The sequence below is a fragment of the Emys orbicularis genome, chromosome 3, assembly GCF_028017835.1.
Source record: "Emys orbicularis isolate rEmyOrb1 chromosome 3, rEmyOrb1.hap1, whole genome shotgun sequence".
Taxonomy (NCBI): Eukaryota; Metazoa; Chordata; order Testudines; family Emydidae; genus Emys; species Emys orbicularis.
The window spans coordinates 7252920-7275432 of record NC_088685.1 but is presented as its reverse complement, the minus strand read 5'-3'; the positions used below and the strand labels follow the sequence as shown (position 1 = coordinate 7275432).

Genomic DNA, 22513 nt, shown 5'->3' with positions numbered 1-22513 from the left:
AACAACCTCATGTCATTATCCTACAATATGGACAAAAAGCCTTCAAAATGTAATTCAAAGGGCAGGCAGTAACTGCACAATGTGGTATGTATTCTACAGGATGAAGTACATGTTGTGTCACTGTTTTCTACAAGTACTTTTCTTTTAGTGAACATCTGGAGCAATGCGTAGTAACACTTTCCTACTAAGGTTTTTACAATATATATGAAAAGAGTAGTTGTGCCATAACATCCTGCAAATAATAAACAGATTTTTTAAAAAGAAAGTACAAATGTTTCCTTTTCCCAAGAAAAATTAAAGCAAGGCAGATTTTATTGTGTTTTAAACATATAGTACAACAAATCCTTGGCCACCCAAGAATTTCATGGTTGTTAGAACTCAGAACTACCTGCTGCAAAAAGCACACAGTCCTAACACCCCTACCATAATTGTCTCTGTTGTATCTTTTGCTCTTTACACAGCCAACGTAACAGGAAGCACCTGGTTACAGTGATGTCCAAATTACTGTGATTACCACCTATAACATTCAAGGCCTAGTGACATAGGTTCACAGCTGCTCGGGCAGTGTTCTGGTGGATTCTGAAACATAGAAGACAGTCAGTCAGGGCCATTAGAGGACTCACAAACTATTTAAAGGTCTACTACCCAATTCCTATACATTACAGTCTCAGTCACCTTGTGCTTCCTCCACCGTCTGGTTTGTTGTATCCACCTGTTGTCCCTCAGCTTCTACATAGATTTTAAGTGTTTTGGGACAGGAACTGTCTTTTCGTTTTGTGTGCCTACAGCATCTAGACCAGTGGGACTGGGCTCTCTAGGTCCTACCACAATACAAATTAATAATAAGTACAATAATAATAATAATGCAGAGTGACTGTTAGCAATAGCAATATAGGGCCCCTGACACCCTATTGAGCGGTAGTTCTGATTCCACTGGGTAGTGGACGGAGCACTAGCCTGTGCGTTACAACAGATCTGTATTTTCAAAGTTTTAAGTTGAATTAAATCTGGTTTGCCACCCCAGCAGACTGGCCGTATCCATTTATCCACAGAACAGGTCCAGCAGCACAGTGGCAGTACAAGGTTCCCTCACAGGGCCCTGTCCATTGTGACTCAGTGCAGATCTGGGGTGAGTCCCCCATAGCAGTGGTCACCAAACTTTTCATGTTGCCCCCCCCCTTCTCCTGTCTGCACCCCCCCCCCCAGGAGCCATGGTTGGGAGCAGGGCTACGGCTCGGGGATGGGGGGGACTTGGACAAGGGTAAGGGGGTCATGGCTGGGACCACAGCTGGGGGGTAGGTCAGTTGCCAGGGCTATTTTGTGCCTACAGTGATGGTGTGTTTTTGTGATGTGATCACCTGCAAGGCTGTGCTGCCAACTCTTGCCAACTGATTACAAGGCTCATGATATTAGGTGTTTTTCTTAAGGCCCCATCTCCTGGATTCATGAGAATATGTGAGAATCTCAGCTTTCATTTAGAAACTTGCTAATCCTCATGGTTGGTGCAAAAAGTTTGAAAATGTGACCTGAAGGTCCAAAAATCTGTAGTCAAAGAAAAAGAACCCTAAATATATTATTTATTATTATTATTTGAAATCTTATGATTTTTAAGACAATCTCATGATTTTTGGGTGATCGATTTGGGATTGGCGATTCTGGGATTGTAACAACTTTTAGCTATTACTGTCCCTGGACTGAAATTGGACTCAAAACTTAGAGGCAAAAGGCTCAGATGCAAACCTCTATTCCAACCAATAAGCACTTCTTGCACAGTTGAGATGTAATGAAAATATCACTATGGGCAGAGGTTTGCTTAGCCTTAGAGAGTGACATGGCCCTAAATCTACCAGAGAAAGCTAAACTGCTTCCTTTGGGAGGTTTTATTGTCTTCTTTTAGTGGCTTCTGTAGCTTATTAATCATTATTATATAATAATATTGAGGTATACCTATCTCATAGAACTGGAAGGGACCTTGAAAGGTCATTGAGTCCAGCCCCCTGCCTTCACTAGCAGGACCAAGTACTGATTTTTGCCCCTGAGCGGCCCCCTCAAGGATTGAACTCACAACCCTGGGCTTAGTAGGCCAATGCTCAAACCACTGAGCTATCCCTCCCCCTAAATGTTTATAGGATTGGAAGAGACCTCAGGAGGTCATCTAGTCCAACCCCCTGCTCAAAGTAGGAACAATCCCCAGACAGTTTTTTTACCCTAGATCCCTAAATGGCCCCTTCAAGGATTGAACTCACAATCCTGAGTTTAGCAGGCCAATGCTCAAACCACTGAGCTATCCCTCAATGTGATGATGATTATATTTCAGGGTTTAATTTTTTTCTTTCCATTTTGGAGATTTATCATTGTGCCTGAGTGTTAGTCTCTAAGGTGCCACAAGTACTCCTGTTCTTTTTGTGGATACAGACTAACACGGCTGCTACTCTGAAACCTGAGCGTGTAGTGTTGTATCATACTTGTTAGTGTGACTTCCCAATGACAAACAGACTCCGAGCTGTGCAACTGTGCCTCAAAGGCTCTATACTGCTAATGCTTAAAGGGGCTTCTCCTTTAGTTTGGTATGGGCCTATTCTTCTGGATCAAGAGGATCTGAGTTCTAGCCACAATGTCGTCATAAGGCTCCAAGAAGCTACAGTGCATAGTAGAATGACATCTCTAACTCCAGTAATCCTATGATTGCCCTTAGCTTTAAACTCACTACTGAGAATCTGTCCCTTGGTTTATATATGCATAGGCTGCATGGAGTCATTAATTGCAACAAGTATTAACAGCTACTGGTCTGTAGGGTTCTTCTCAACTGCAGCTTCCACTATAACAACAAGAGCCATATGAACCAATCCGAACATTTTAGCTTTTCACTCCCTGGCTTGGGCTGCCAAATATGTCTGAGCCAGAGAAATCTAGTCTCAGCAGGCTGGATATACAAACGTGAGAGGGGGAGGGGATCTGGGTTGTTTGGCTTGGCTCCCAACAGCACACCCACATGGAAGCGGAGATCTTTCTTGCCTTAAAGGGACAGTACCCTAAAACTCATTAGGGAAGCTTCGATGGAAACGGATATGTACACATAACTGACTTCAGGATGATGTAAGTGACTGAGCCATATTTAGGTTAAAGAATTCACATTTTTAAGCAGTAATCACCCCCTCCCCCCCCTACCTTCCAGCTTTGCTTTTAGCTGCTAAAGTTGGCCTAGATTCAGAATCGAGAACCTGGTTGTTATATTCTGCAAGTAACAGCATCATAAAGTCAATATTGTCTTTATTCCAAGGATTTATTGCCATGAGATGTTGTGAAGGTCAAAAGAAGAATGGGGTAAAAAAAGAACGAGATAAGTTCATGCAGGATAGGCCCATCAATGGCTATTAGCCAAGATGCTCAGGGACACCCCCCATGCTCAGGGAGACCCTAAACCTCTGACTGCCAGAAGTCAGGAGTGGAAGACAGGTGATGATCACTCCTAATTGCCCTGTTCTGTACACTCCCCCTGGAGCTCCGGTACTGGCCACTGTCCAAAACAGGATACTGGGCAAGATGTTTTGACCCAGTATGGCAGCTCTTACGTTCTGATCAACAGCACAGCTTCTACTCCACTATTATTACTATGATTTGTATTACAGTAGCACCTAATAGCCCCAGCCAGGATCAGGGATTCGCTGTGCTAGCTGCTGTACATATACATAGTAGTAGGGCCTTACAATCTAAGTAAACAAGATGGACAAAGAGGCATGGAAAGAGGAAGTGTCTTTTGCATATGCCTTTGATATTTGCAAACCAATTTATATTGTGTCAAATCAGGAAAGGAAAGGGAGTAAAATTTAAAAAAGTCTGAAAACAACAACAAAAACGGAGCAGATAGCATTAACATTGTAATGTAAGTATGCGCTCGCGTTATCATAGAATCATAGAATCATAGAAGATTAGGGTTGGAAGAGACCTCAGGAGGTCATCTAGTCCAACCCCCTGCTCAAAGCAGGACCAACACCAACTAAATCATCCCAGCCAGGGCTTTGTCAAGCCAGGCCTTAAAAACTTTTAAGGATGGAGATTCCACAACCTCCCTAGGTAACCCATTCCAGTGCTTCACCACCCTCCTAGTGAAATAGTGTTTCCTTATATCCAACCTAGACCTCCCCCACTGCAACTTGAGACCATTGCTCCTTGTTCTGTCATCTGCCACCACTGAGAACAGCCAAGCTCCATCCTCTTTGGAACCCCCCTTCAGGTAGTTGAAGGCTGCTATCAAATCCCCCCTCACTCTTCTCTTCTGCAGACTAAATAACCCCAGTTCCCTCAGCCTCTCCTCATAAGTCATGTACCCCAGCCCCCTAATCATTTTCGTTGCCCTCCGATGGACTCTCTCCAATTTGTCCACATCCTTTCTGTAGTGGGAGCCCCAAAACTGGATGTAATACTCCAGATGTGTCCTCACCAGTGCTGAATAGAGGGGAATAATCACTTCCCTCAATCTGCTGGCAACGCAGCCCAATATGCCGTTAGCCTTCTTGGCAACAAGGGCACATTGCTGACTCATATCCAGCTTCTCATCCACTTAATCCCCAGGTCCTTTTCTGCAGAACTGCTGCTTAGCCAGTCGGTCCCCAGCCTGTAGCAGTGCATGGGATTCTTCCGTCCTAAGTGCAGGACTCTGCACTTGTCCTTGTTGAACCTCATCAGATTTCTTTTGGCCCAATCCTCCAATTTGTCTAGGTCACTCTGGACCTAGACAAATCTATGCTACATCCATGCTACATCCCACTAACACATCATTCTGTTTCCTCCAGTACAAAATCTTTACTTCCCCTAGAAGAAATAAAAGAACCCAGCAATAATGCCGTCAATTTGTTTAATATTGTGAGTTTGCAGCATCCAAAAGTGCTTTAAAGGCACATAGGAAAGACAGGTCCTTGTGTTGAAGAACTCACAACCTAATGTCCTGATCCTGCAAAGGAATCTGCCCGCACAGTGCCTAAAACCCACAAAGGATATAGTTCCCTTTGCAGGATTAAACGGTCAGGGCCCAGTCTTGCATCTAATTGAGCACCCTCCACGCCCAGTTACACTTATAGAAAGAACAGAAAAAGAGTGGGGGGAGGGAAGCACCACAAGACTTTCTTTGCACCTATTTGTAATGTTTATCATCATGGCCCATTTGCCTCTGTTTTTGTGGCTGTTGTTTAACCCTTTTTGATTTCACTCCCTGCAGTCCCTGTCCTTCCCTGCTTTGACACAGTATACACTGATTTGCAAATATCAAAGGCATATGTTAAATGTTTGAAGTATCCAAATTAAAATGTTGCCCCTACCAGGTCTATGACACAAAGTTGAGCAGTTCTGAGTCCATCCAGCAGAGGGCAGCAGCACAACAAAGGTGTGCTGCATGTTTGCCTCACTTACAGCACAGTGAAAAGCATCATGAAGGTGGTCATGGGACCAAGCCAACCCAGTCTTTTCCTTAGTTTCCATGGAGCGTGTTAAATGTACAAGAAGCCCTCCCTCAACCCCAGCACAGTTTGTATGGGCTGCAGAAAGAGCCCAGCTCTGAGGCACCTCAGGGACAAAGTGTCTTTCTCAGCTGGACACCTGGGCTCTCTTCCCTGTTTTGCCACAGAATTCCTGTGGGACCGTGGGCAAGTCACTTAGTCTCTTTATGGCTCAGTTCCCCATTTGTAAAATGGGAACAATAGCACTGCCCTGCCTCAAGTAGTGTTGGGAGGATAAATATGTTAAAGATTGGGCAGCGCCCAGATACTCTGGTAATGGAGGTTAAATAAACACATAGATCATACATAAAGGGCGGGGGGGAGAGACAGGCAAATTAAGGTTGCACAGGCAATCTTAATTCTGGCATTTCCTAATTTTAGAGTACTTGACTTTGCAACCGTAATGTTCTTTTCACATTTTTGTGCGTAATTTCCTAGGTTAAAAAAGCAATGTGAATAAACAGAAACTCCACTACGTGGCATAATCTCGACACCTACGGTTGAGCAGCAGGTTTGGAACCGTTAGCTCCATTGCCTAGACCTCGGGCACTTAAGCTAACAAAGTAACTGATCACAATAGTAGGTTGTCATCCTCTAGGACGGACCAACACTGGAGGGGGGCGGGGTGAGATGCACAGGGGATATCACAGATATTTGCTGACAGCAGAGGAATGTTGACACTCAGGAATCTGGGATTCTATTCCAGGCTCTGGAGGGAAGAATGTTTCCCCCAAGCTTGACCTTCTCTGTCTCTGCCCCAGTCCTGTCTCTTCCCCACCCTTGGCTCGTCATCCCCCTCCCATTCTCCTTCTCTCCCCATTCCCAGTCTCCACTTCTTAGGCTTCTCATCCCAGTCCCAATCTCCTTGCCCAGCCAGTCCCAGTCTCCCCCTCACAGGATTCCCCAGGGCTCCCCATCCGAGTTGCACTCTGCCTCCCCACCCCAGACTCACTGCCCAACAACCAGACCTAGATCCCCTCTTCCGACTCCAAAACAATTTTTTTCCCCCTTCACAATTAACTGAATTGTCCTATAAATTGCACGTAAGAAAGGCTGTACTGCTGGCTGCAAAGAAATGCACACAGCATGTGCTCCTTGCCGCTGAATTATTAGACCCCATGATTTAGGCTGGAGTGTCTGTTCGCTTTTCCCACATACAGCAAGATACCTTCCTTGCTCTTCAGTGGGAGTGATGCAGGGCTGGCAGTGCAAGATGGACTAACTAACCTAGCAAAGCTTCTCCTTCACTAACTCCCACAGATGGATCAATCTCTGTGAAACCCCCTTCCAGCTGCCCTGGCCTTGTTCCTACATCTCCTCTTGTGGCTGTTGCTCAGGAACATTTGTTTGCCACATGCTAAATTGACATCTCTCCAGAGGCTAAATTAACTCGCAGCCACTGTCACATTTTTGTGCGCGCGCGCACACACACACGACTCCCTGTACTAAGGAGACCTCATACATGCCCGACTTCAGAAGTCCAGTAAAAGGATAACGGTGTCAGAATAGAATAGAATAAAACAATGCCCAATTCCCTTTTTATTCTTTGACAAACACCAATCTGGAGCCTCTAGTGCTAGATGACTGATACTGATAACATGCCCTATGGCTATACTCTTGGGACCTTACTCTAGCAGTCTTGCTGTCTCCTTTCTGTCTCCCTCCATCCTCTCTCTAGTTCTGTTGTCTCTGTCTATCATCTTTATTCCTCTTTCAAGACAGCGGACATGGATTCCTTACTCCGTCCCATTGCTGCCTGCGACCCTGATTCCAAGGCCTGGTCCCCACTAAGCCCCCACTTCGGACTAAGGTACGCAAATTCAGCTACGTTAATAACGTAGCTGAATTCGAAGTACCTTAGTCCGAACTTACCGCGGGTCCAGACGCGGCAGGCAGGCTCCCCCGTCGATGCCGCGTACTCCTCTCGCCGAGCTGGAGTACCGGCGTCGACGGCGAGCACTTCCGGGATCGATCCGGGATCGATTTATCGCGTCTAAACCAGACGTGATAAATCGATCCCAGAACATCAATTGCCTGCCGCCAGACCCTCCGGTAAGTGTAGACGTACCCCAAGATATCTGTCCCTTACACATTTCCTCCTCAGCCCACTTTCCAGTTCTTAGTACATCACTCCCATCCCTATTCCTGATTTCCTTCCTGATCCCTGGTATCTCAGCTCCTCACTCTCCTCCAAGCCCAGGTATGCATCTTCCCTGCTGTCTCTGGTGATGCCCCCTCTAACCCCAATTTCCTCCTCTCCTTGGCTGCCCCAATCACTGCAAGAGGGGGTAAGCTGAACAAGCTAACGTGACTCCAGCTGTTAGAGATGAAACACAAGGAATTGTGCCTTATGTTTGCTATTGTATGGGGTATAAATACACCCTGAAAGGTGATTTTTTTTCCTTTTGCACATTTTTTTTAAATTAAAAACTCAGTTCTTATCGACCTTATTTCTCCTGGAAAGCTGGGGAACTAGTAAATCGTTGGGAGAAAAGATCTGTGATTTAACCCTAACCCTAACCCATCTCATCGACTAAAGACTGAGAAAAACTCCCATGCCATCTCTCAGGGCCTCCAAGGAGACCTCCAACAAAAACAGGGAAGAGAAATCCTGATAATCCTGCTATTTTTTATTTAACAGCAGAAAAAAATCTTTTGAAAACTTTTTTTCAAGCCATCCTTCTTTATACATAAAAAATCCACTGTCATGTCTCCTTTAAGTCAATCATTGTTCCATGCATGTGAACTCATTCTCTGGTTTTGAAGGGTTAAATATGTCCTTTCAATAACAATTACCCACTTTGAGGCAGAGATACATGGAGAGGGTTATTAGGTGGCACCCGTTTGGCACCTGTCTGGCTGCCAGTGGTAGCGTAAGAGAAGCGTTTTGCTCTTACTGTATCTCATTGTTATTTCCATGGGTGCCCGTCTCTTGAAGGCCCCACATCATCACAGCCTGTCCTTCTGGCAAAGGAGGGTGTATGCGCAGGTCCCTCTTGAATGGGGCAGTCAGCTGTGCAGGGACAATGGCTGGTTTTGCTCACGTGATGTGAGATTTCCCTCTTTCTCCAGAGGCTGAGACGGGCACTGCTGGACCTTGCTAGTGTTACTTTAAAAATCGAATGTGGTTAAATTTCATTATAACGTCTCAGAAGACGCATCGGTAATTGCTGCTGTCAGAGCCACAAGTGAGAGTTAGTCCTGCCCGTCATTCCGGCTGTGTGTATAATCGAGCTGAATAGGGTTACTAGACTCTGGAGGTGAGTTAGGAAGACGACGAAGGCTTTTGTGAAGAGATACATTCAGCTACGTGAGCAGGTGAATGCAAATGTGTCTGGTTAGTCTCCACAACTCCCAAGATAGAACCATTGCATGATGAGTATACCGTCATTGACTGAACGTACCCTCCGGGTAGGACATTATGTCTACACTAGGATGTTATGGAGAGTGAATTAACCCTTTCATACCTGTCACGCACCAAGACACCATGGGTCAATGCAAACGTCGTATCTGGCCTTGTGAGTAGGGCACTGAAGTGTTTTCCTGTTCCGGCTCTGCAATCTTATCATGGCATCAAGCAGCACATGGTCACAAGTCAATTGAGTCACTCACTCGGGAAGAACTCCTCAGTGACTGTTCAGTGACCTTGATTTAGAGTAAATCATCATGTGGTAACATGCCATTCGATGTGAGGGAGTTACCAGCAGCCGCCATGTAGAAAGGCAGACAAACAAGGTGAACAATCATGTGAGGAAGAATGTTATCTAGTGAGTAGAACACAGAGCTGAAAAATCAGGCAGTGTTCTAGGAGTTATCAGATAGGGCTATCTCCTTGATGACAGACATGGCCTGATTCTCCATCACTTACATGAGTACATCAGGAATAAAGTCTGAGTTAAATCAACAGTGCTACATCAGTGTAAAGCCACTGGCAGATAAGAATAATGCCCAGAGTCTTATTCCCAAGCTCTACTATTGACCTCTTATATAGCCTTGGGCAAGTCACTTGACCTCTCTGAGTCTCAGGGCTGGGCTATACTAAAGCTGTAAGTTGACCGAAGTTACACTACGTCAGGAATGTAAGTTACATAATTGGAGTCGACGTAACTTAAGCTGACTTACAGTGGTGTCTACACCGCGCTGTGTCGATGGGAGATGCTCTTCCACCGACTTACCTTACGCTACGTGGGGAGGTGGAGTACAGCAGTTGATGGGAGAGTGCTCTGCCACTGACTCAGCTTGTCTTCACCAGACCCGCTAAATTGACACCGCTGCACATGGGCAGTGGGTATAATAGATCGGGGAGGCTCTGCCTCCCCTAGCGCAGCTGCTGCCGTGGGACCCCAGTTGCAAGGGAAACATTTGCTTTTTATTACGCCCCATGCAGGTTCCGGGGCAGCTGAGGAGGTGGTATGTGCTATTCAACTTCCTGGGTTCATTAGTAATCTCCCTGGACTCCAGGGAGGTTACTGATGAACCCGGGATGCTGAGTAACACATCCTGCCTCCTCAGCCGCCCCGGAACCAGCATGGGGCATAGCAAAAGCTCAGTTTCTTCTTCCGGAAGAGAGAAGAAGAGAAGAGCTTTTGAAATTTTGTGGGGTGTCTTGGGGTCTGCAGCGGGGAGGCGTGGCTGCGGGGGCTCCAGCCAGCCCGGGGCTCCTCCAAGCAGGTTGGGGTGGGGCTCAGGGCTCCAGCTGGTCCAGGGCTCCTCTGGCCGTGGGCGGGGGATAGGGGGTCTCAGGGCTCCAGCAGCGGGGTGCCAGAGGGGCTCGGGCCATGGGGGAGAGGTCATCTCAGGGCTCAGGCCATGGGGGGAGGGGGTCTCAGGGCTTTGCCTGTGGGGGGGGGGTCAGGAGGGAAGGAGGGCAGGGGGTCTCAGGGCTCCAGCCACAGAAGGGAGCCAGGGGGTCTCAGGGATCCAGCCACGGCGGGGCAGGGGCTCAGGCCATGGCGGGGAGGGGGTCTCAGGGCTCAGGCTGTGGGGGAGGACGCGAGTCTCAGGGCTCCAGCCACAGAGGAGGGCCACGGGGACTAAGGGCTCCGGCCACGGAGCGGGGGGTAGGAGGAAGGGGTGGAGTCAGAGGCTAGCCATCCTGAAGTGGGGCTCCACTCGCTGCCCATACTGCTGCATCTATCGCAGCAATGCCAGTTTAACCATAAGTATAGACAAGCCTTCAGTGTCCCCATCTGTAAAATGGGCATAATAATTCCCTACCTTTGCAGGGGGGTTGATAATCCTGACCTACCTCAACAGGGTTAATGAATGTGCATACGTGCTTTGAGAGTCTTTGATGGCAAGCACTATAGATGAACAAAGGATTCTGATTTCCTCACTCTCTTTCCCAACCTGATTAAAACCTAGCGTCATTGCACATTTATACTGAGGCAGCGCCTGAAGGGCATCACCAGGTTGTGCTAAGGGCGGTAGGAGCATAACATGACAGGGATATATGGCCTCCTTGCACACCGTTCTCCGAGCACCATTAGAGCTACAAGTTAAAATGAAAACAGACTGTGCTCGTGTGAGCAACAAAATAATCTCCATGGAATTGGTGTTTGGAAAGTGCAATCTCCTTTTGTTTACTCCTCTCCTACTCACTCCACGTTAGCCAACTGTTCCTGGGGAGAACCTCCCCCTCTTGCCTTTCTTCCCTGCAGGCTGGAGTACCATGCATAGCCACACGTAAAACAGCCGTGTGAATGGTCAGCTAAGCCAACAGTCATCTCCAGCCAACAACCTCTGACGTTCTGCTTACTAAGGCACTCACCTCCTTTCCTTTCGGGTGACTAAGAGGAAGAAATGCAAGAAGGCTGTGATTACAGAGAGTGAGGCAAACACAGGCTTGTAATTCATGTGGCTGTTGTGACATATTTTTCTGGGTGGAATGTAGGAAATGCCACCCGATTTCACCAAGGGGAGATAGGAGGGCTGCTCACACTCGGGTTGCTCATCTCCTAGTTCTGTCACACCCAGAGGCAATGCCATGTGTTTTACAACACTGTGAAATAGCCTCTGTCAGAGTTTAAGGGCCTGAGCCAACTAAATGGGACTCTTCCCCTCAATTTCAATTGGATCAATTACTATTATTTAACATTTATATTGCGGTAGCACCTAAGGGAGAACAAGGGCTGGTCTACACTAGAAAATTAGATCAACCCTCACAACCTCACTCAAGGGTGTGAAAAATCCACACCCTTGAGAAACGTACTTAAGCCAACCTAAGCCCCTGCATAGCCAGCATTAGATCAATAGCAGGATTCTTCTGTCAACCTAGCGACCGCCTCTTGGGGAGGTGGATTAACAACAGCAACAGAAGAGCCCCTCCCGTGGGCGTAGGTAGTGTCTATACTGAAGTGCTAGAGCAGCGGAGGTGCGGAGCCCCGGTAGCCTTTCAGCCTTCAGTCTGAGGCCCCATTGTGCTAGGCCCTGTACAAAATGCTGAGCACTCTGAACACCCACTGAAGTGCACTGGCAGAGCAGTGTGTGCGTGGGGGGGGGGGGGGAAGACCAGGACCGGAATAGTAGAGGGGGGTGTCACAGGTCAGGCGTGGGATGGGCTGGCAGAGCTGTGAGAGAGGTTTGCCCAGCCGCTGCCTGCCCTTTAGCTGGGCCCAAGCCTGTTTTACGAGCCCTTTACTGTCATACTGCAAAGGCACCGCTCAAAAAGGAAAGCTTGAAGGAAGGAATTTACTTCATGTCGGTCCACTGAGCCCGTTTCCCCCTCTCTAACCAGCAGGTAAGTTACTACGTTTAAAATCCAATGGCACCTGTGCAGCAGAGCTCAGCACCCGGGGGGAAGCGTCTTCCTACGAATTAGACGCACAATAAAAATAAGTGCAATCCAGCGATCTTATTGTAAACAGGAACGTTCTATGGATCCCCCTGTCTTCCTGCCTCCAACGGCCGGTGTCAGCTGTCACACGTGCCCTGAGCAGAGCTCTGGGCATGCAGACTCGTCTGCTGTAACATTTCAGCAGGGTGCACATTTCCCCCAGGGTCAGGGTAACGAAGCAGAAGGCTGACAAACTGAAACTGGAATGAATCGATTATTAACCATTTCTTCCCGAAGGCACAATTCCTACAGCCCTGGCTATGCTGCAGCCGTCGTGCTATAATGACTGGAGAACACTTGCTGCTGCCTTAAGCTTGAGAATTTTTGGTGAGGTTAGTTTTATCCTCAAGAGGTGCATCCGCGGATTCCCTGGAGCGCAGCAAGTGGTGCCCTCGAGGGCAGAATTGGACTGCAAGAGCCCCATGCTTCCTTCCACTCCCTGGAGAGGAGCCTGCACCTGGGGGCTGGGGGGCAGTGCTCCTACCTTGGCATGCTCCCAACCTCCCTTAGACTCTGTGGGAGGGCTGCAGGGATCTGATCTGGTGATGAGGTGGGGGCTGGACACTGTAGTTTCCTTGTTCAACTCCACCCCCTCCACCTCCCCACATTGTGGAACATGCAGTGATGAGCTCCCAAAATCCTAAGACCCGGTTCCCTACCGGGTCCACTGGCTCCGGGTTTTCAGTGGCAGGTCCTTCACTGGGAGCAAGTGAAGGACCCGCCGCCGAAGTGCCGCGGAAGACCCGGTAGGGAACCAAGCAGTGAGTACAAGCCCCACGTGCCTGTCTCCCCGCCCCCCCACCCATCCGACCCCAACCCACGTCCTGCCCCCGACTTCCCCCCCAGAACCCGAAAGTTTCTCCTCCCCCCCTCCGCCACCGGGGTAGCAGCAGCAGCCTGGGGCTCCGGGGGCTATTTAAAGGGCCGGGGCTCCCCTGCTTCTACCGCCCCGGCCCTTTAAATAGCCGCTGGAGCCCCGCTGCTTCCCCCGGCCCTTTAAATAGCCGCCGGAGCCCCCCGCTACCCCAGGGCTCTGTGGGCTATTTAAAGGGCCGGGGCTCCCCTGCTTCTACCGCTCCGGTCCTTTAAATAGCCGCCGGAGCCCTGGAGTAGTAGCAGGGCTCCGGTGGCTATTTAAAGAGCCGGGGCGGTAGAAGCAGCGGGAGCCCCAGACTTTTTAAATAGCCCCCAGAGCCCCACAGCCCTACCCCGTGGCTCCAGCAGTGGGGCTCTGGTGACAATTTAAAGGGCCTGGGGCTCCAGCCCCTGCTGGGAGCCCCAGGCCCTTTAAATTGCTCCCTGGGGAAGCCGGGCCGCCCCTGTACGGCGCACCGGCTCTCCCCTTTAACAGCCGGTTCTACCCCGGCTTCTAAATTTAACAACCGGTTCTTGAGAACCGGTGGGAACCAGCTCCAGCTCACCACTGGGAACATGCCCACCAGTTGCCAATGGGCAGAGGGGCCCAACCAACATTGCAGGCTGAACAAGCTAGCCTATTTTAATATCCTATACCAATGCTCAGAGGTGCGGAGTTCCTGATGCTCCCACTGACTTCCTCTGCAAAGAGGTACTAACACAGAATCCTTTCATGATCAAACAGCGGGAGGCCACAGCTCTGCTGCAGGGGATGCTGTAGACACAGAGTTTGATACATTTACAAAGCCCGGGTCCTGATTGGTTTGTGACCCTGGAAACACATGAACAAAAAGTGAAGTTCAAAGCTGATACCGAAACGGAGTGCCATGGAACCACAACACAGAATGTTAACACTGAAAATTAAGGTTGCTTGGTGTAGCAGGCACAAAAATGAACTCACACGGGAAAACTGCACGGTACTGTCTATATAAAGCCAGATACCATGTAGCGGAGTTTGAAATAGTGGAAATGGAAGCCCCGTATGTGCTTACGCTGAAGAGCAACTTCACCTGCAGATGATCAAACAGTGCATAACTTGTCCACTGAACAGGATGCAAAAGAATTTGATGAGCTGGGCAACGGCTTGGGATGCACCATGCTGACACAAACCCCAGCTTCATGTGCCATGCAAAGTCCCATTAGCGCTGAGAGGTGAACTGGACTGCATGGCAAAATTAGATGTTACTGAGAGAAAGCAGACACCAGCAGACAGGGTTCACACTATGGTCCCAAGGTAGGCATTTGTATAGATACAAAAGGTTTGAACAGGGGCAACAAATGTAGGCCTGAATGCAAAAGAACAGATGGGGAGGTGATGCCTTGACTTCAAAACGCAGGAGTATTTTCAGATTTGGATGCAAGTCAAGGATTTTGGCAGGTCTGATTTGATACAGAAAGTGCAGAACTTTGCCCCCCTCAGCCTCCCCTTGGTAACTATATGTTTAGTTCCCTTTGGGATTGCCGCAGCACCTCGGGTGTGCCAAAGCATCCTGGCCCAGGTCTTCGAGGATCTAGATAGGGTGGGATTCATTGTTGATGATCTACTGATTTCAGTGTGCCGAGGGAAAGAACCTTGAACAGAACAGGAACCAGTGCCAGGGTGGGCTAAATGAATTTACCTACCCAGGATGGCTAGTGACTGGACTTAAGAAAAGTGGAGGCAATTGTACAAATGGAAAGACTGTAAGCAAGAAAGCTTTACAGAGATTCATGGGCATGTTAACACAGCTAAGACAATGCATCCCTAATTTGTGCTCAGACTGCTGCTTGAGGACACCTAGAATGCTGCTGGCAGGGCTCCCAAGCAGCAGAAATAACACAAGCCCATGCAATCACTGACCACGAAATATACCAGGAGCAACAAGCAGAGGCTCCACTGGTCATGCATCCATTTCTTAGCCTCCCATCAGGCCACTGCATTTTGGAAACACGAAGTGGCCATGTGATCAGGATGCAATGGGAGTGTCATGGGGGTCTAGTCTGTGTCCAGCCTGGAACCAGTCTCCTGGGAGTGACCCATTAATGGGCTGGGCCCCAAGGACTCACACAGTTCCACAGGGGCAGGCCCCTGGCCTCCAAGACTATGAGACCAGCCCTCCTGCACCAGCGAACCCATGTCACGTGACAGGGATAGTCTATGTCAGGTGACTGATTCCAGCAAATAAAGACCAGTCTGTTACCAGCACCCCTGTGTGTCAGACCTTTATTGCAGCTCAGGCTTGTGCCATAACCACAAGTGTTTCCTTCCTCCATTTGTTGTAGGGCAAAGAGCCACATGTTCCAGAGCCAGATGACCTAGGAAAGCACCATGGACTCAGACCCGTCCCAGGCATCGCAGTGTTCCAGGTCACTAGAGGCGCCGGTATTTGTTTTTCGCAGTGTTCCTTATGATCTTTCATGCATTTCTGCATTCGCTCTATGCCAGGAATGTGCCAGGCTCTCTGGCAATGGAAAAATCGAAGTGGGTCTAAATTCCACGCTACAAGTGGGCCTGCTTTGTTTGTTCAGGTGTAAATAAATCCAGCGCACGTGATAAATCCAGTCAATGAAGCCCGGCACTTGAGATGTTTTGAGCACACCCGAGTTAAAGGAGCGACGGAGCCTCTACCAGCAAAAACGCAGCCTTCCATGTTCCCTGCTATTATTTGCTTCTTAATTCAAAGGTGTTCAGTAATTATCAGCAAATTTAACTGATGGTGCATCTCAGCAACCCCTTTTGATCTTCCAGGAGCTGCACGGGGAGCGCTGCTGCCAACTTTCCTTAGCCTGAAAGCCTGGTTAGCCTGACCGCAGGGCTGTTAAGGTCAGGGGGAAAATGGGATGGATCCCAGAGAAACTCTCCCCTCCCCACCAGTAAAAATGAGAAGTACACATCTACAGGCAGACCAGAAGGGACATGCAATTAAACCTGCCGAATGTGAAGTAAAGTACTGCTGCCCTGAGTCTGCAGGGAGACAAGACTGAGCCAATACACTCTGTGAAAGGTATGAATTGCCTCATCCATCTCTATGTGCCATTAACTCTGAAACCTAATGATGGTGATTTAAATGCCAACATTGAACAATGTTTCACTGCTGAATCTTCTAAAAGAAACATCCCATGCAGAACTTCACCCCCTGAACATTTTAACTGGAAATCCTTATCTTGATCCCACACTTACCCAAGTCTCTCAGACTGTTTTTCTTGGTGTCCTCCTAGTGCCCCAATTGTCCCAATGGTATTGTGCAAGACTCTGATGCTCTGCCCACTGTGATGGAAGAAGCTCATTCTTCCGGTAGCTTTCTGGTGGCTACAGAGAGAATCAGTCAAACCAAGAACCCAGAGTCCGAGCAAACAAAAACTGCACAAGAGAGGAAGAATGACCCAGTAGTTAGGGTGGTTGCCTAGGCCTTGGGAGATACAGGTTCAATTCTCTGCACTTCCACAGACTCCCTGTGTGACCTGTGACAAGTCAACCACTCGGTGCCTCCATGCCCAATCTGTGCAGTGGGGAGAACAGCACTGCCCTGCCACACAGGGGGGTTGTGAGGATATTTACGGTAGAGATTGTGAGGTGCTCAGGTAGTACGGTAATGGGGGCTGCGTAAGTACCATGGACAGATGGAATGTCTCCTTACAGCGCAGGTACAGTCCCGGGTTTACAATGGCGCCAGTGGCACCATGGAGCCGAGCCCATGCTCAGATGGGGGCCCTGGCCTGCTCCACTGGCACTGCACCCCGAGACCCCGCCCACCCGCTGGCTTCCCCTGCCGCCCCGCCCATAACTTGCTCCTCTCAGCCCGCCGGCTGGCCGAGGGCTCCAATCCACCCCCGGACCCGCCCGCCGGCTTCTCTCTGCCCCCTGGCCGGACCCCAGTGCCCCTCCGGCTCCAGGCAGTCTCTGCTTCCCATCTGTGGGGCCCCACCTGTCTCCCCGGAGCTGAGCCGCCTGGGACTGGTGCAGAAGCCTGGCCAGTCTCGGCCAGTTGGGGGGAACAGACACAATGTGGGGGACTTGGCTGGGCCCCTCCAGGCAAGTGGGTCCTGAGGGAGCCCGGCCCGGACAGGCCCTGGCCTGGCTGATCGCGCCACTCCTGAGGGGCCGGAGCGATTCCCCGCCCCAGGACCTGCCCTGGCTGTGCTGCCGGCTCAGCCCGGCAGACACAGTCACCTCCCAGAGGGCCAGTGAGTGCGGCCAGGAGGTAGGGCGTGGGGGAGGGGGTCTCTGGGGGCTCGGCGGGGTGCTGGGCTGTGAGGGGCGGGGAAGATCTGTATGTGTTGTGGAACAAGGGAGTGGGGGTTTTGTGTGGGGCGCTGGGCAGTTGTGGTGGGGCTGTGGGCAGCAGGGCGCTGGGCAGTTGCGGTGTTGTGCAGGGCGCTGTGCATTTTTGGCAGGGTCTGGGGAGGCGCTGGGCATAGCGGGTCTGCGGGGGCTTTGGCCATAGAGGGGTGTTCCAGTGTTGGGCATGGGGGCTGTGGGGCGTGGCATGGGCCCACCCCCAAGGGGAAGGGGCACGCTGGCAGCACAGGGCCAGGCGGGCCATTGTGCATTTGGCAACTGCCGGTTTGTAAATAGTGCCTTCGCACTGGGCTAGGCAGAGCGGGGCCACCCCTGCCATGCCATGCCCCTGGCTGGCCCCTCACTCCGGGGACCGACCCTCTCATGCCACGCTCCATTGCCTCCACAAATATGTTTGGTGCCGGGCCCACAGAAGTTTAATCCGGCCCTGCGCAGGTATAGCATGGGTTGTGCCTCATGCCGCCAGCCTTCCTCTAGGTGCCCGCGCTCGGAGTTCGGCCGCTCTGTCTGCTGAGGGCATGGCGTGTGCAAATGTCGTGTGCCGGTGAAAATGCCCAGCTAATGCAGAGACCGGGGAGGGCGCAGAGTGTCTGCGCTGCCACCTTGAACATGGACCTTGCGGCAGCTGAGAGATAACCCCCAAACAACAGGGCAGGTTTAGAGAGCGCCCAAGCAGCTCAGGTCTTCCGCCCTCTGGGAATCATTAACCCATGTATCTGCTATCGCTGGCTTTGCTGTTTACCTGATTGCTGTGCCTGCTGGCTCTCTGTGCATTGTTGTGGGTGCAGCCTGAACATGCTAAGACACACACACAAGCCCCAAGAACATTCACAACAAAGTTATCTCGGTTGCTCCAAAAAAACCTGTTGTTTCTAATTATATGCTGGCATCAAAGTCTCCCTGTGACTTCTAGAAGCCTGGCTGTTTGGAGATAAGCAGTGAAAGTCCATGGTGGAGCCCCACCCCCTTACGAGGCTATGCCACACCCAGGGATTGCTGCCAGCGAAGGACAGCAGGAGAAAGTCGGCAGGAGGAAAGTTGAAAAGACATTTGCACTTAGGGAAGGACAGTGAGAGGGTACGTCTTCACTACCCGCCGTATCGGCGGGTAGCAATCGATTTATCCGGGATCGATATATCGCGTCTCGTTAATACGCGCTATGTCGATCCCCGAACGCGCTCACCGTCAACTCCAGAACTCCACCAGAGCGAGCGGCGGTAGCGCAGTCAACGGAGGAGCCGCGGCCGTCGATCCTGCGCTGTGTGGACCCCAGGTAATTCGATCTTAGATACTTCGACTTCAGCTACGCTATTTGCGTATCTTAGATCGATCCCCACCCCAGTGTAGACCAGGCCAGAGAGAGCTTCTCTTCACAGCTCTGCCAGCAACCCTCCATGAAACCTTGGCCAGCTTTTCTGCATCTCTGTTTACACAGCTGTAAAGTGGGGATAATAATCCAGCTAGCACTTCATTCTGGCCATTCCAAAGAACCTCACGATAGTGACTGGGATTGAGCCCAGAAGCACAGGCCCCAGCCACTGGAGCTAATGGAGAATCTTCATTAGCTGTTGGCAGTATAGGGCCTATGACACACATTTGAACAGTTCTGATTCCATTCAATGGAGGGCAGTGGTGGTACATACACACTACTCTTCTCTTACCAACTTCACAGGGCATCACAAGGATTAACTCCTTAGTGGAATAAAGTGCCATAAGGCCTTCAAGTGAGAGGAGTTGCAGAAGGGGACAAGATTGTTATCTGGTTGTTGTTAAGTGATCAGAATGGTTGTTAGAGTCTATTTAACTAGCTTCCCTTCCATAGTCTCTAGCCCCCCCTACAGTTCATCTGATCTGCATATGGAGCAGTGGTAGGGCCTGAGAGAGACTTTTGCTTTTATAGCTTATTGAGTGACACCAAGACATAAAGTTGTTGGCTGGCTGGTGTGTGTCACCTGGAAGGGGAGTACAAACTATTGACCGTGAGAGCTGAGATGCGATTTGTTTTTGGAATCCTGGGCTGTATGCCTTAGGAGCCGGCTCTGGCCCAGAACCCAGGGGAGCGAGATGACAGGAAACCAAGCTCCAAGGAACCAGTGGGCTTCTTTCTGGTGGACTTGCTGCCATGCAATTGTCTGCTCCTGGGATTACTGTAGCAGCTCTGTAATGACCCTCTTTAGAGCCCTGACATTGAACTAGATGTAGGGCAACAAGCCCTCTGGTCTGGTGGTGCTTTGTAGGTTAGACTGGACAGGCTTCTCACTGTGTGCAGGCCTTCTCTGTGCGCACATTTGACGGCATGACAACATTTGGGGACAATATCGTGCTGATGATCAATGGGGCAAAATGTGTCGAGAACAAAGCTGGAGGGGGGCAGGGGAGAATCGGATCAGTTCCTCAATCAGAGCTCCCAGTCCGAGTCACTGCTGCCAGTGGGGTCTTCTTATTCGTCTTTTACAAGCACTTGGACAACCTTTGGGAGTTGGGGAAAACGCTTGTAAATTCCCACATTTGCAGGGATTTTAGCACAGATGATAGTTTGTCCAGAAATTCCTACCTGAAAAGATGTTACCCGTCATTCACTCTGTTAGTCTACCACTTGAGGAGTTTCAGTCATCCAGGCAGGGAGAAGAAACTATTCTGGGTCATTCAGGGGAGCCGGTCACACATCGCGAATAGTGGATCAACAGGAACAGTTCACAAACAACCCAAAGAGTAGGGGAAAGTGATTTTCCTTGTTCTGCTTTGCAAGTGAGACCGAAGGTGGCATAAAACCAAAATTAAACCCAGAGGAGTTTGGGGGTAGGGAGCTGAGGGTCACAAACACCTGGAAGAAGCTACCAGGTACGTGGGGGAAGCACCAGTATTTAAAGAAATTTACACATGGGATTGATGATATTTCTGATTAGATCTCCTGAAAAGCAGACGTCAGAGGCCAGGCCATGTGTGTGTCTCTCTCTAGCGCCTTCCAGTCAGTCTCCCTGTTTCTAGCTGTCATGTCCCTAGGTATTATACGCTGCAGCCCTGAGAACAGAATCTCTTGCTGTGACTCTAATGCACTAAAACCCTGCGCTGCCTTCAGGCATAAAACTGAAGGACAATTTGAGGAAGCGTTGGTTATCGTGAAATTATCGTGCCCTCGGTATTCTGAGGCAATCAGCTGCATCCTGTGCCTCAAAGCATCTCTGTGATTAGATGATTTTCTTGCAAGCACGGCACCTCACCATGCACCATTGCTTAATCATTCCCTTTGAGACACCCACCTTATAACTGACATTAATCTTTGCATAGTAGCCTGCTGATAACAATGCTGGTGCTTGCAGCCTGGCACCTCCCCATGCTGAGAGAGTTATTAAAGCCACTAGTTTTCATCCCCCCAACATTGGCCTGGCTTCTTTTTGTCCTTCGTCTCAGCCTCCTTAAAAGTATGGGGCCCTGGAGGCTCTAGGTTACAATTCTCCCTGAACCTGTCCCGACCACATGGGAATGAGCCAGCGGGCAGCTTCCCTCCACCTCAGGCTTTCGAGCCCCCGCTCCGTGTGTGGCATTCTCACGGTCACCAATAAAAGTGGAGCAGGGAGACAGCGACAGGGATAAGAAGGGAGTGTATGTGAGCAGCCCAGGCTGAGAGCAAAACAGGTACGACAAGTTTGGGACCTACCTGACAACACAAACACTGGGTTGCACAAAAAACATGTTGCCAGATAGAGGGTGTGTGTGCGTCCGCACATGAGAAACAGCTGCGTGCACAACCAAACCAGCTCTGTGGGGCTGCCCCAGAGTCACACTGCTCAGCACTTTCTCAAGCCAATCCAGTCCCCGTGGGCTGTCAGGGCAATGGCTGCAACACAGAGGAGCCGGGGAAAGGAAGGGAAACCTCTTGACTCCAGGGGGAGGAGCCCCCGCCACATGGCAGCCTTGTGATAGTGGTTCAGTTTTCAGTAGGGCCCACAGGCCCTATCCAAGCTCAGGTCCCTATGTGCTCGGCATCGTGAACACACACAGACAGCGCCGGCCTCGCAGAATTTACCCTTTCTAACTAGATAAGACAAAGGATGGAAAAGGAATCAATTATGAAACACTTAGAGGAGAGGAAAGTGATCAGGAACAGTCAGCATGGATTCACCAAGGGGAAGTCATGCCTGACTAACCTAATTGCCTTCTATGATGAGATAACTGGCTCTGTGGATGAGGGGAAAGCAGTGGATGTGTTATTCCTTGACTTTAGCAAAGCTTTTGATACGGTCTCCCACAGTATTCTTGCCACCAAGTTAAAGAAGTATGGGCTGGATGAATGGACTGTAAGGTGGATAGAAAGCTGGCTAGATCGTCGGGCTCAACGGGTAGTGATCAATGGCTCCATGTCTAGTTGGCAGCCGGTTTCAAGCGGAGTGCCCCAAGGGTCGGTCCTGGGGCCGGTTTTGTTTAATATCTTTATTAATGATCTGGAGGATGGTGTGGACTGCACTCTCAGCAAGTTTGCAGATGACACTAAACTGGGAGGCGTGGTAGATACTCTAGAGGGTAGGGATCGGATACAGAGGGACCTAGACAAATTAGAGGATTGGGCCAAAAAAAACCTGATGAGGTTCAACAAGGACAAGTGCAGAGTCCTGCACTTAGGACAGAAGAATCCCATGCACTGCTACAGACTAGGGACCGAATGGCTAGGTAGCAGTTCTGCAGAAAAGGACCTAGGGGTCACAGTGGACGAGAAGCTGGATATGAATCAACAGTGTGCTCTTGTTGCCAAGAAGGCTAACGGCATTTTGGGCTGTATAAGTAGGGGCATTGCCAGCAGATCGAGGAACGTGATCGTTCCCCTTTATTCAACATTGGTGAGGCCTCATCTGGAGTACTGTGTCCAGTTTTGGGCCCCACACTACAAGAAGGATGTGGAAAAATTGGAAAGAGTCCAGCGGAGGGCAACAAAAATGATTAGGGGCTGGAGCACATGACTTATGAGGAGAGGCTGAGGGAACTGGGATTGTTTAG

At 49.9% G+C, this 22513-nt stretch overlaps 1 long non-coding RNA gene across 1 annotated transcript; it reads right to left on the bottom strand.

Annotated features, from left to right (window-relative positions):
• Nucleotides 1-304: 304 nt before the first annotated feature.
• On the bottom strand, nucleotides 305-18347 carry LOC135876829 (uncharacterized). The gene is made up of 3 exons (XR_010561315.1): nucleotides 18264-18347; nucleotides 16403-16582; nucleotides 305-579 (listed from the first exon to the last, which is right to left on the bottom strand). It is a non-coding gene; the product is annotated as an uncharacterized LOC135876829 (long non-coding RNA).
• Between the last annotated feature and the right edge of the window lie 4166 nt (nucleotides 18348-22513).